Source organism: Pleurodeles waltl, chromosome 7, assembly GCF_031143425.1.
Source record: "Pleurodeles waltl isolate 20211129_DDA chromosome 7, aPleWal1.hap1.20221129, whole genome shotgun sequence".
Lineage (NCBI taxonomy): Eukaryota > Metazoa > Chordata > Amphibia > Caudata > Salamandridae > Pleurodeles > Pleurodeles waltl.
In genome coordinates this window covers 113,473,744-113,486,636 of record NC_090446.1, presented here as the reverse complement: position 1 = coordinate 113,486,636, position 12,893 = coordinate 113,473,744, and the positions used below count along the sequence as shown (strand labels likewise).

Sequence of the window (12,893 nt, the reverse complement as noted above, 5' to 3'; positions counted from 1 at the left end):
ACTCTATTATAGATGCATTTATAAAGTGCTTTGTAAAACTGACAAAGTGCTGAAGTTCTTACTGTGAACAGGTAGCATGCTGTTCGAAACGTTGTACTTGGTTGGAAGGGTGTAGACCTGTAGTGTGAACCATGTCGGAAGTGTTTGGTGTTGTGGATTTAACCAAAGTGGTGCTCTTATTGTCTGATACTGTATCTATGCATCAGCTAGAAATATGGCAAAGAGGAGTTAGAGATAAACTTATGTTTGCGTTGCATTGATGTGCAAACTTGGAAGACTATGTGGTGTGAGAGTGTGTGTGTGTGTGTGTGTGTGTGTGTGGTAGAACCCTAAAGGTAGCTCAGTGAAACTGTTAAAAGGACTACAGAGGCCTGAAGCAGACAAGGAACACCCTAATTATGGTGGGAAGGCACCAGCTTCGTCAGCTAGTCCTCCAAAATACTATCCAAGACAGGAATCATGTAATCGTAGCATTATAAGGTTTGATCCCTAGATTGCAATAGCTTCTCGACAAATGATCAAGGTGCAGGCTGATGAAAAGCAACACAAATAGCATTGCTACCTAGAGAGATGAGCACTGAAGAAACAAAGCTACCCAGCCACCGTCAACCTCTGCACACCATAGAGATCAAGAAAACATCAACCTCTACACAACCATAGTGATCAAGCAAGGATAACCTCTGCACAACCATAGAGACCAAGACCAAGCAAACATCAACCCTTGCACAATCATAGAGACCAAGCAAACACAAGCCTCTGCACAAACGTTCACCCATGGTATCACTATAAAGCTGAGCCTTCTAACTATTATTTGGAAGATATCCAGTGGAATTGTAAGATACAGATATCGTTTTAATCTCTCCACCTTACCTTCTGTCAAGCTCACCATTCCAAGATTGGCTCTGAACCTAACACCATTAAACTGCAGATTCTGGCAAGAAGGCAGATACAACTTTGATTGATACTGAAGCCATCCTTTTCCAATCCGTGATGCACGTCCCAAGAGCCCAGGCTTTTCGGGCCATAATTATCATTATTTCACACAACGCAGTACTACAGATTGCTGTCTATCAGGATATTTGCATTTCTGCTCTCTGCCTGCGTAGGTGCATAACCTGCTGGTGCAAGGTCAACGCAAAACCCTTGATAAATATGCCCCTCTGATATGATGTGCCACATGCTCCAGTCTGGCCTTGATTTAGCTAATCTTTTGTAAGTACTCATTTCTTAATTTAGGGGCTAATTGGCCCCACAGTCTTTAAACTAAACCTAAATTAAAGATTCAGTTTTGATTTTTATCTTCTTTAAGGATCACTCTTTTGATAGACATGAGAAACATTTTTCATACTATTGTTTATTCCAAACTATGGGTTCAGTTCATGTAGCACACCTTCATTTACTCATTAATGCCCTTGTACATTATCCCCCTCATATACATTAATACTCAGGTGCCATCCACCCAAACACCATATATAGATTTGATAGAGATCCTGAGAAGGCATCCTAGTGTTATGGTATTTCTTTTTCACATGTCCTTCTGTAGTCAGCCATATTTATATTTTCTGTCAGTTCTCTTGTTTATCCCTATATATATTTTGATGAAATAATTTGCAGCTTTTATATTTTCACATTTTGTAATAGATATACACTCAGCCTTTGATGTCTACAGGACACAAGTGCTCTATGTGGCCAAATGGAACCACAAACACTGGTGGACCTGTAGCTCTGCATATTTGAAGCTATTGTAGCTTCATTTGGAAATCTTGCCCCTTTTAGTAGCTTCCTGTGCTTTATATTTACAGATATTAATAGACAGCTGCAGTGTCAAAACCCAGATCTAAAAATCAGTAAAATGGCACACTGGCAGCCTTAGTAATGAGGTATTGGCAAAATGCCTTTAAGACTTCCCCTTGGCATGGTAAGTGGATGTCTGCGGTCTAGACCACTGATGTTGAACCTCACTTAGACTGAATCCCTCTCATCTCATGTCGTAGACCACTTGACTCCTGAATTCTGAGCCCCAGTGAGGGGGGCCCTGGCCTAGCTTATTGATCCTGCACTTGCATTTTCTATCTGATATTGCTGTACTTCTGTGGTTACTATGACCACACAAGAGCGACCCAATTGCCAATGCAAACCTGGGTATCAAGTCTTAGCTTGGAACATGTGTTCACATTGAATTATTTTGAAAAATAGTATAAAGCAGGAAGTCCTGTAAGGAATGAATCATAAGTAAACCATATTTCATCAAGACAGAGAATACTGTTGAAACTCAATCTCAAAGAAAAACATAGAAAAAAACAGTATGAAGTTTGTATTTATCAACCAACCAATAACTTTAATTTACATACGCACAAAACAATGAAAAATTTCCTAGCTATCATAATGGAAAGTTTCAGTTCTATTAAGGACTCGGAGGCGAGGATTATGCCTTCTTTCTCCACTTTATTGAACAGCAGCCAAAGAGACAAGAAAACTACTATTCCCATGAAACTCTGGGAATTGGAGTAAAATAGAAACCAATCATAACAGAGATAATTAGCCAATCAGGAACAGGCAGTCCCAATATAGTCCTTTCATTATTTCCATGATTCCTCTTTCGTCGTGCAAGCAGGTTGTCATCCATGGTTAAGTATCCTGTTTTGCCGCTTCATTCCCTACGAAAAAAGGGGGATAATCTTAAACCAAAATATTCTGAGCCATGAAGAAAAGACTTGAGAAGAACAAATTTATAAGAAATCTAAACAATTCAATACAATTAGAAGTGTAAATACAATAGTTACAATGGTATAAATATAAGTTACTTACTACTCAAAGGGGGCTCTTACTGAAGAAATTGACAAGGTTTCCTTGAAAAAAGAATTTCCTTTTATAAAAACTGGACGGGATAATCCTTGTCTTCGAGTCCTTAATAGAATTGAAACTTTCCGTTACAATAGCTAAGAAGTTTTTTATTCTATGTCAGGACTGGAGGCGAGGATTATTCTAGTTCCAAGCTTATCAACCACAAATTGAACCATATCAAAAACTGGTTTGAAATATAATTTTTTGAATGTTGAGTCCGAAGACCAGTCTTCTGCATTGATGATATCTTCCAGGCGAGCACCTAGAGAAAATGCTTTAGAAGCCACAGCCCCACAAGTGGAATGGGCACCAAAAAGGGAGAGGTTAATACCAGCCTCTTGCATAACCCAACAAACCCACCGAGCTAAGGTAGGTGAGGAAAGTGCTTTATGAGGTTTTCTCAATGCGATAAGAAGTTGGCGCTCTCCAGGGGGGCCAATATCCACAGTCATCTCCTCATGAGTTTTGAGACAGCGTACAACACACAACTTAGGAACGTCCGGGAAAGCAGGATAAGATTCTACTCTGGTATTGGTTTTAGTTTGTCTACTCACTGTAAAGGATACCCCGGAAGGAGAAAAAGTTCTGTCAGTTATATCCAAGTCACAGACATCAGATACCCTTCTACAGGAAATGAGACAAAGAAGCATATCCAGTTTGGCTGAAAGTTCCTTCCTTGAAAGATACTGATTATGTTGCCAAGACAAGAACAGATTCAATACTAGATTGACATCCCACAAAGACAAATAGCGGGGCTCAGGAGGTAAGGAGAGTCTAATACCTCGAAGGAGACAACACACTCATTTATGTTCCCCAAGAGGAAAACCATCAACCAAACAGTGTCCCGTTGAAATAGCTGACCTGACGGTATTAATAAAATGATATGCCATTCCCCTAGAAGCGAGGTAGGCCAAAAAATTGAGAACATGGACTACGTCAGCTTCCATGAGATCGTAACTCCTTCGCAAACACCAACGGGCCCATCGACCCCAAGCTGATCTGTAACGCTTAGACGTGCTGGGAGTCCAGGCCTTTGATAATAGGTCTTGCAAAAGACCTGGGACTGATCATTGTCCCCAGAAATATGCCATCAATGAGAGAGAGCTTTCCAGAACCATCTGTTGAGGCATATTGTCCGGATTGGGAAGCAAGAAGGGAAATAGGGGGAGTCGGATTGGAAAATCCCAAGAAAGTTCCAGAAGAACCGGAAACCAAACTTGCGACTTCCAAACTGGTGTCACCAGCACTACATCTGTTTGTTGGCGATGAACATGAGCGGATGTTAGAAGTTATCATTGCAAAGGGGGGGAAGCGTAGCCCTTCTTGCGACTCCAATCCTGAAGGAAAGCATCTGTGGCGGTCGCCAAAGGATCCGGTTTCCAGCTGAAAAATCTGGGAAGTTGGTGATACAGTCTGGATGAAAAAGATCTATTGTAAACGGGCCCCATAGATCCTGGAGATGAGAAAACACCTCTGGATGAAGTTTCCAAAGGCTGGAATCTCTGAAATGTCTGGACTGAAAGTCCGCAATCTGATTTTGAGCACTGGGAGATATTGAGCAGTGACTGAAATTTGATGATCCAGACAATACTGCCAAAAACTGATCGCAAATTGGAAAGGGCCTTGGAACGAGTGCCCCCTAGATGATTGATATAACGGACCGCCGAGATATTGTCCATCTTCAGGAGGACGCACAAATGGATTGAGTCTTTGGTCCAGGACTTGACTGCAAACGAACTAGCTAAAGGCTCTAGACAATATATATATGTAAATTCTGCTCTTCCGGAGACCAAGTTCCCACTGTGGAAAAATCCCCGCAACGAGCCCCCCAGCCTTATTTGCTGGCGTCTGACTCGGTTATAAGATCCGGAGCAGAGCCAAAGATTGCTCTCCCGTTCCTTGCCTCCATATGTGATACCCACCAATGTATTTCTTCCAACGATTCTTCCGAAAGAAGAATTTTCTGGAAGTATGTTAAACCTTTGCGAAGGTGATATGCTTTTAGCCGTTGAAGAGCCCGGTAATGGACAGGACTGGGAAAAATTGCTTGTGTAAATGAAGAAAGTAGTCCAGTAAGTGAGCACTCTGTCGAAGTGAAACTCTTCCCTTGGTCAGAGTACGTCGCAGCTCGTGACAAATTTTTGTCGTTTTCCGGGATGGAAGACTTAAGGTGGTAGAGATTGAGTCTATGGTGAAACCTAGAACAAACACTTTTTGAGAAGGAATTAGGAGCGATTTGGTCTCGTTTATGACAAAACCTAGTTCTTGTAGCAGGTTGACAGCTGTTTGAAGCTGGAGAGAGAATTCTCTGGGACACTGAGCCAGGAGTAAGATATCGTCTCGATAAACCATTAATTGAACACCTCCAGCTCTGAGATGTTCCACCACAGGTTTGAGAAGTTTTGTAAAGCACCATGGTGCTGAAGAGAGACCGAAAGGAAGGGTCGTGAACTCGTAAACCTGATCTTTCCATATGAATTGAAGAAAACGCCGATGCAGCAGGAAAACTGGAATAGTCAGTTAGGCGTTCTTCAGATCTAGGCGAGCTAACCAATCCATAGGGTGCAAGACTTCTCGTAGAAGGTGTATTCCCTCCATTTTGAAATGGCGATAAACTAGCCATTCGTTGAATTCCCTTAAGTTGATGACCGGACGTCGACCTCCATCTGCTTTGTCCACTAAGAATAGATTGCGAATGAAACCTCGAGGATGCAGCACAGTTGGAGAAATAGCTCCTTTGGCCAACAGTGCTGCAACCTCCGCGTCCATCAGAATGGTATCCTGAGCGGAAAACACAAGGGGCTTTGGGCGAGATACTTGAATGGGAGAACCAACAAACTCTATCTGGAAACCTTTGACTGTTTGTAAAACCAATGCATCTTTTGTTAATGACTCCCATGCCTGGATAAAATTTGCCAAGTGGCCCCCTACTTTTAGAAGGGAAGAAGGGATAACACTCACCGGAATTGGTTGTTGCAGCTCCTCTGCCACCTCGATAACTGAAGCATCTGTCTCTTGTGGGGTAGAAGTTGGCGAATCTTGACTGGTCCTGGAATTGGATTTGTCTGGAGCCTTGGCTACTGAAAGAGGCAGGTGCTTGAGCACGGCTGGTCGATCGGCCCCTTCCTCGACCAGCCCCTTGGAAAAAACAGGTGGGAAAAACTCTCTTCAGTGATGATTGAGCTTTATCTAAGGAAGTGAAGGTGTTCCTTTAAGAAAGGTTCACCAAATAAACCACCCTGGGCCACAGGGCCCGCTTCTGAGTCAGCTACGTCTCCTAACTTGGAATCTACTTTAATGAGGAGAGAGCGCACAATTAGCATTGCTAAGAAAAATTATAGCTTGTTGAGCCCACCCTGAGAGAATATCAGATGAAACAAGCACACCTGAGGATTTGGCGTCTTCAGCCATGTCAAGAATTTTAGTCAAGGGGCCTAAAATATCTAGAAGCTTATCTTGACAAGCACGCCACAACCTGTCTATTCCCTTTTTTGGATCCTTAACAAACTTCTGCAGGAACATGGACATTCTGGAATCCAGTTCAGGAGTAAGAGCTACTTTATCGGATAGAGAAGGATGGGGGCACTCAGCCCTAAGACAATTGCGGGATTCTTTTTCGAAAGGTTTACGAATGTGTCCCCCCACGTAATGTGCGACTTTATCAGACAGGGCCCAGTCAGAAGACCTAGGATGGATGATATCATCAGGGTCTAACATGTCGGTGACGTCAGAAGTGGACTCTTGAGGAGTACACTGAGAGTTGGAAGGAAGCCATGTTCTAGATGGACTAGCATCCATCATCTTGATCCCCAGAGGAGTCAGTATACTGGAGAGACAGAGAGAGGGATTGCGGGTCCAAGGAAAGAGAGGAGTCAGCAAGAGATAAAAGGGAATTCTTAACACGATCAAAAACATTGTGATCAACTCCTGCTTCACAGCGACGCTTTGCTGGAATTGCAGCCATGATAGAAGATTGAGAGTCATTAAAGGACATAGGTGGCGCTGAGGGAGTCAGGCTAGAAGCTGTAAGTTTAGCACACCCTCGTGCTATCTGTTGTGAGAGTCTGACCTCAAGAGGACCAATTGCTTCAGAAACTGTTCTATAAATAGAGGCATCAACAGCATCAAAGAACTCCTCATCATCAGTTAATTCCATTATTTAAATGTTAATAAATACGTAAGTTCAATAATATATATATATATATATGATAACACCATATATATATATAACAATATGTTATATGTATATTATTATAATAGTTGTTATAGGAGCTGGGTGTCAGCTTAATACGAAGAGTGCGAAATCACACTGGTTTATAAGGGTGCCCGCCTGGGACACAACACCCCAGTGCACTCAGATCTATATTTGAAGGGGAAAAAAACCTGCCTGTGAGCGTGTCCCCAAAAAGGCAATAGACCCCAGCAAGAAGTATGGTGCGTCAAATAATACAGGCCAATACAAATCTCCCAACTAATGATAGACCGGTCAGCTTAATTGACAATTTACAAAAAATCTTTGCCAAACAGCTGCTAGTTAGATTATCGAGCTGGGTTACGGAGCAGCAGATCCTTTCACCACTTCAGGCAGGGTTCCGCTCTAGAATTAGCACAGTTGACCAGGCCTTTAGGTTGGCCGTGCTACACTGGAAATACGTAGTCTTGGCAAAGCAAACTTTATATGTTGCTTTTGTTGATCTGCGCTCTGCTTTTGATTTGGTCCCAAGAGATAAGCTTTGGGGAGTGTTATACAAAATAGGGACACCACCTGATATTATCCATCTATTGAAACAAATGCATGAAGGCACATATGCGCAAGTAAGATGGGGCAATCAAGGTGAATTGACTAACAAATTTCCCATTCAAAGAGGTGTCCGTCAGGGATGTGTGCTTGCTCCACTCTTGTTTTCTCTATTCATCAATGAGGTGGTCCAAGAACTAATGACATGTCAGAATGATGCTCCCACTCTAGTTAATCAGAAAATCCCTATTCTCCTTTTTGCGGATGACTCTCTACTGATTTCGAAAACCCCTATGGGTTTATAAATTCTCGTAGATAGATTTAATTCATTCTGCTGGAATTTTGGTTTAGAGCTGAACTCGAAGAAAACGAAATTGATGGTGCTTCGCTCTGGCCTCCGTAAGAAATGTACTATTAGGTTAGTTGGAGCTATTTTGGACCAGGTTAGCTCCATTGACTATCTGGGTGTGAGACTTACAGATTCACTCCTTTGGGAGGAACAAGTCGGCAAGAGCGCTGGGCATTTGCAACATCGGGCAGCATCCACACTGCATCTTTATAGGAATATGATCCCTAAAGTTGTGTCTCCAGCAGTAAAGATTTATGTGGCTAAGGCACAGGGTGCTGCTGCTTACGGCGCAGAGATTTGGGGCATGTCAGATAGCAGTAGGATAACCAAAATTGAGAATAGCTTTGCACAGGCTTTATGCGCTTGCCCTATTAGCACCCCATTAACCCCCCTATTTCTAGACCTAGGGTTTAAATGAATGGCTGACCTAATTATCTTACGGCCTCTATTGTATTGGGTGAGGCTATGGATAGTCCCCGAATTGGCCGTATATAAGTCTTCTCTGTTAGAACTGTTAAGATGTCCTAACTCCATTTCCATCCCATGGATCAAACACGTATCCAGTTGGTTTTGTACGTTGGGATTGAGGGACTTTTGGGAGAATCCCCATCAACTCGTGAAGTCCCATGTAAAAGCATTGAAGGGAGCTTACTGGTCCCACATACGTAATAACTACATTTCCCAAAAATCGAATGGTCATTTAACTAATTTGTTTATTGATTTTAAATGGTACCCAGAGTTTGAACAATATCTAGATATAATACCTGATTTATTAGGCAAAAGTTTGTTTGCTAGATTTCGATTTGGAACCTTACCTCTGAAGTCCTTGACGTGCAGATGGGGACCTAAGCCAAGCTCTGATATTTGTCCTGTATGTGGCATTTCTTCCGAAACAGTAGAGCATTTTATGTTTTTTTGTCCCACTTACTCAACCCCAAGGTTTAAATGGATTCGCAAAATTTGTCGGGAATTGAAGTTAAGGAATTATGTTTTAGCCTTGAGGATTTAAAAAAGCCATAATTTAAATGTGATAATTTATGCAGTAAGTAAGTTTTTAGTAGTGGCATGGCGCATACGCATTCTTTATTTACAATGATCTGAAATTGTTTTAAGTCAGGCAAACATGGATTTCATTCCTTTTAAATTTGGTTATGATATTATGATGTCTATTTATATTGTATTGTATTGTTTTGCTTTGATGGTCAGCTGGCCGAATAAAGCTTATGTGAACCGACAGGCCCTTTTTATAAAAAAAGGGCGTCACTCTTCAGGCGGTAACAGCAGGAGACGCTCACATAGCTGAAGGAGGACGTGCAATTTTGACTAGAAGACTGACAGGAATCGAAGGGACGCATTCTCCTCAGCACATCTCCAAGAACGAGTGTTCTGACAGACGCCACCTGGTGGCGGTAAGAACACCGCAGTGCACACGAGAAACAAAACAAACAAACGAACGATCGCGAAGGAGCGAAAAATGTACATGCGACCGTAATGAGCAGAATAATCAACTCAACACCATAAATTTAACACATAACCAGAAGCAAATGCAATAAACACATAAAATTCGAGCAGAAAAAATAAGGGATTCCACTTATGATGGCTGCAAGCAGCGAAGAAAGAGGAATCCTGGAAATAATGAAAGGACTATATTGGGACTGCCTATTCATGAATGGCTAATTACCTCTGTTATGATTGGTTTCTATTGTACTCCAATTCCTAGAGTTTCATGGGAATAGTACTTTTCTTATCTCTTTGGCTGCTGTTTAATAAAGTGGAGAAAGAAGTCATAATCCTAGCCTCCGGTCCTGACATAGAATTAGCTTTTAAGACCAAAATAACATGATCCAGTGAGATAGTATCTGCACAGTGCCCCAAGTGTGGGAAACCAAAACCAAAACCAGAAGAAACCTGAGCAGTTTAAGTGATAAAAATGATCATATATTGGTTTTCACACAGACAGCCATGACATTATGTACAACTGTATATATATGTATTTGTACACTGGTAAGTTTTGCAGTGTCTAGTTTTAAATTCAAGGTTTGTCTGTTGCTGGTGTCGACGATGTTTCAACCCTACGCAGAATATAAGGGCCTCCTCAGGACTGTATCAACCTGGGGATTGTTGCAGAAGGGGCCACGGTCTGTGGGCAGACCTGCCACGTTTGCCACACTACGGGTCCCAGAAGGTGACCCCAAGTACAGAGAAGGCGCCAATGTGCTAGAAAAAAAAAAGCTATATTTAAGAAAATTGGTGCTGCACCCAGTGTAGCACCACTTTTGTGGTACCCTTTAGTGCCCTCTACCATGTGCGTGCCGTATTTAAAATACAGTGCACCATGGTGCAGGATAGGGGGCAACAGCATGATTTTTTTGCCGCTACTGATGTACTCTGCAGGAGTAACTCCAAAATGTTGGCACTACTCCTGCAGAGTACATAGGGGCCCATTGTATTCAGTGGCATGCCCCCTTTTAACGCCTGCTCTAAGCAGACGTTATAAGTGGCTAAACAAATTACGCAAGGAAAACTGTTAGATTTCCTTTTGCCATTTTTTTCTTTGCCCTCCCTTAATGGGGGAACTCCCCCCTTGCATATATTATGCCTGGCGCAGGCATAATGTAGCGCAAAGGGTTACAAAGTGTCAAAATGCATGTGCGTTACTTTGTGAATATAGTGTGGTGTTTTTGGCCTTCTAATGCAACATTTTCGTTTTAAAAAAATGACGCTAATGTGGTGTTGGATTGACGCTAGGGGCTCTTAAATATGCCCCAAAATATATACTCGTGGGTTAATGCTCATGAATACAGCCAGGGGCCCCAGATGAGAGCTCTAGTAGTATACACAGTGCACGGCAGGAATGGTGGACGCCCAATCATGACTCACCTCTTCTTCAGTCAAAGAGCCGTGCTGCACTTCTGTTGTTCTCATAAGGATATGAATAGTGCTACTATGTTCTGCTCTGTAATTGAACATTACAGTAACCTGAACTGCCATATACCTTAATGAAGGCTCTGAGGCTTTCAGCGAATGGACAATTATGTGCAAAAGTTGTATTCATGCACTGTTAGACCCACACCCTCCATTCCTGCACTGGCTTCTTATATCAAGCGGCATCCATTGCAAGTATCAGTTTCCACTGTGGTGCCTTCATATCTGTGTGACCTAGAGCAGTGGTTCCCAACCTGTGGTTGGGGGACCCCCGGGGGTCTGAGAAACCTCTTCAGGGGGTCCGTGACTGCTTAGAAATTTGAATAATATTAACAGATTAGGTCCCCAGCTCTAAGTAATGACTCAGTGGGGGAGTTCCCCGATTCCAATAATAATTCAGTGGGGGTCCCTGGGTTCCAGTAATGATAAAGTGGGGGTCCACTGAAGTCAAAAGGTTGGGAACCACTGATCTAGAGTAGTCTCTCATACCTTCTTACAGGTGAGGAGATAAACACGAACAGGACCCAGGATCAAACATAATCTCTTTGTGCATCAGTACTCTCATCATCCACGAATTGGAAGTACTTAAAAACAGACACACTCCTATCATTAGTGAAAAGTTTGACATTAACTCTTTTTTATTAACGCTGCCGTTCGGGTGGGTGCACATGACAGTCTGGAATTTTCAAGAGCAGCCAGTACTCAGCAGTCTGTCAGGGCTTTGCAGAAAGGATATTTTTGTGCCCTGGGAAGCCTCCTGCCAAATCTCAGTGCAGGCAGATTTTATCATGCGGTGCCAAAGGGCCAAATGTACAAAGCCGTTTTGCATGTCTTAACGGTCTGAATCACAATTTACGGGCCGTTAAAAATGCAAAATGGGATTTTTTGATGTGCAAAGCCCTTTAAGGAGTCGCAAATTGCGATTTCTACCCTATAGGGATTTCCTGTTTGCGATTTCCTATACACATGTACAAAGCATTTCCTAAATGCGAATTGGGCATTTAGGAAATGCTATTACCATCGACTCAAAGTCGATGGTAACCATTTGCAATTTTTAAAAAAGCACTCCAAAATGCTTTTTTAAAGTGCACACTTGCACGTAGGGTGCTTTACATGTGCACCACTTTTTTTGGGGTGCCAAAGGATGGCCGAAGGTTGAACATCACCCTTGCTTTAGCATTTCCTAATTTGCGATTTGCTAATAGGAAATCGTAAATTAGGAAATACAAAGACATTTGTACCCAGGGACCTTTAGCCCATAGTAACGCATGGTTTGGTATTACCTGAATAGCAAATTCCTAATAGCTATTCCTACTTCGTGGGACTCGCTATCAGGAAATCAGTATCTTTGTACATACCACTTTGCATTTCCTAAATAGCGGTTTGTAAGGAGTCGCGATTTAGGAAATGTAGAATAAGTATTTTGTATATCTGCTCCTAAATTCCTACCAAATCTCCATCTGGGAGGAACTTTATGGGCCAGATGTACGACCTTTTGTTTTGCGACTCGCAATGTTGCCATCAGTTTGCGAATCGCGAGTCCCAAAACTAAATGTTATCCACACTGTTTGCGATTCTCAAACAGGTCACAAGGGACCTGCCTCATTCATTTTCATGAGGCAGGTTGCAATTTGCGACCCATTTGAGAATGGCCGCACTCACAGGGATGGTGGCCTGCTGGGGTCATCAGACCACCATGTCTGTGACTGCTTTTTAAATAAGGCAGTTCGTTTTTTAAATGCAGCCTGTTTTCCTTGAAGGAAAACAGAGTGCATTTCAAAAATGACAATGAAAAGATTTCTTTAAGAGCAGGCTGTGGTCCTTGGGACCAGTGCCTGCTCTTAAATTTTTTCGCTACCATTCACAAAGGGGAAGGGGTCCCGTTGGGTCTCCTTCCTGTTTGTAAATGGGTTACCACCAGTTTGAAATTGATTAACTGCGATTGTTTTGTGACCGCATTCACTGTCACAAAACAATCATACATCTCTCTGTGACTCACAATTAGGAAGGTATGCCCTTTGGATGCCCCTTCTTAAT

At 42.4% G+C, this 12,893-nt stretch overlaps 1 protein-coding gene across 1 annotated transcript in view; it reads left to right on the top strand.

The window, feature by feature from the left end:
- LOC138303797 (peroxidasin homolog) overlaps positions 1-12,893 on the top strand; it is a 193,013-nt gene that overhangs the window by 136,952 nt on the left and 43,168 nt on the right. The gene's annotated exons all lie outside the window — the stretch shown is intronic.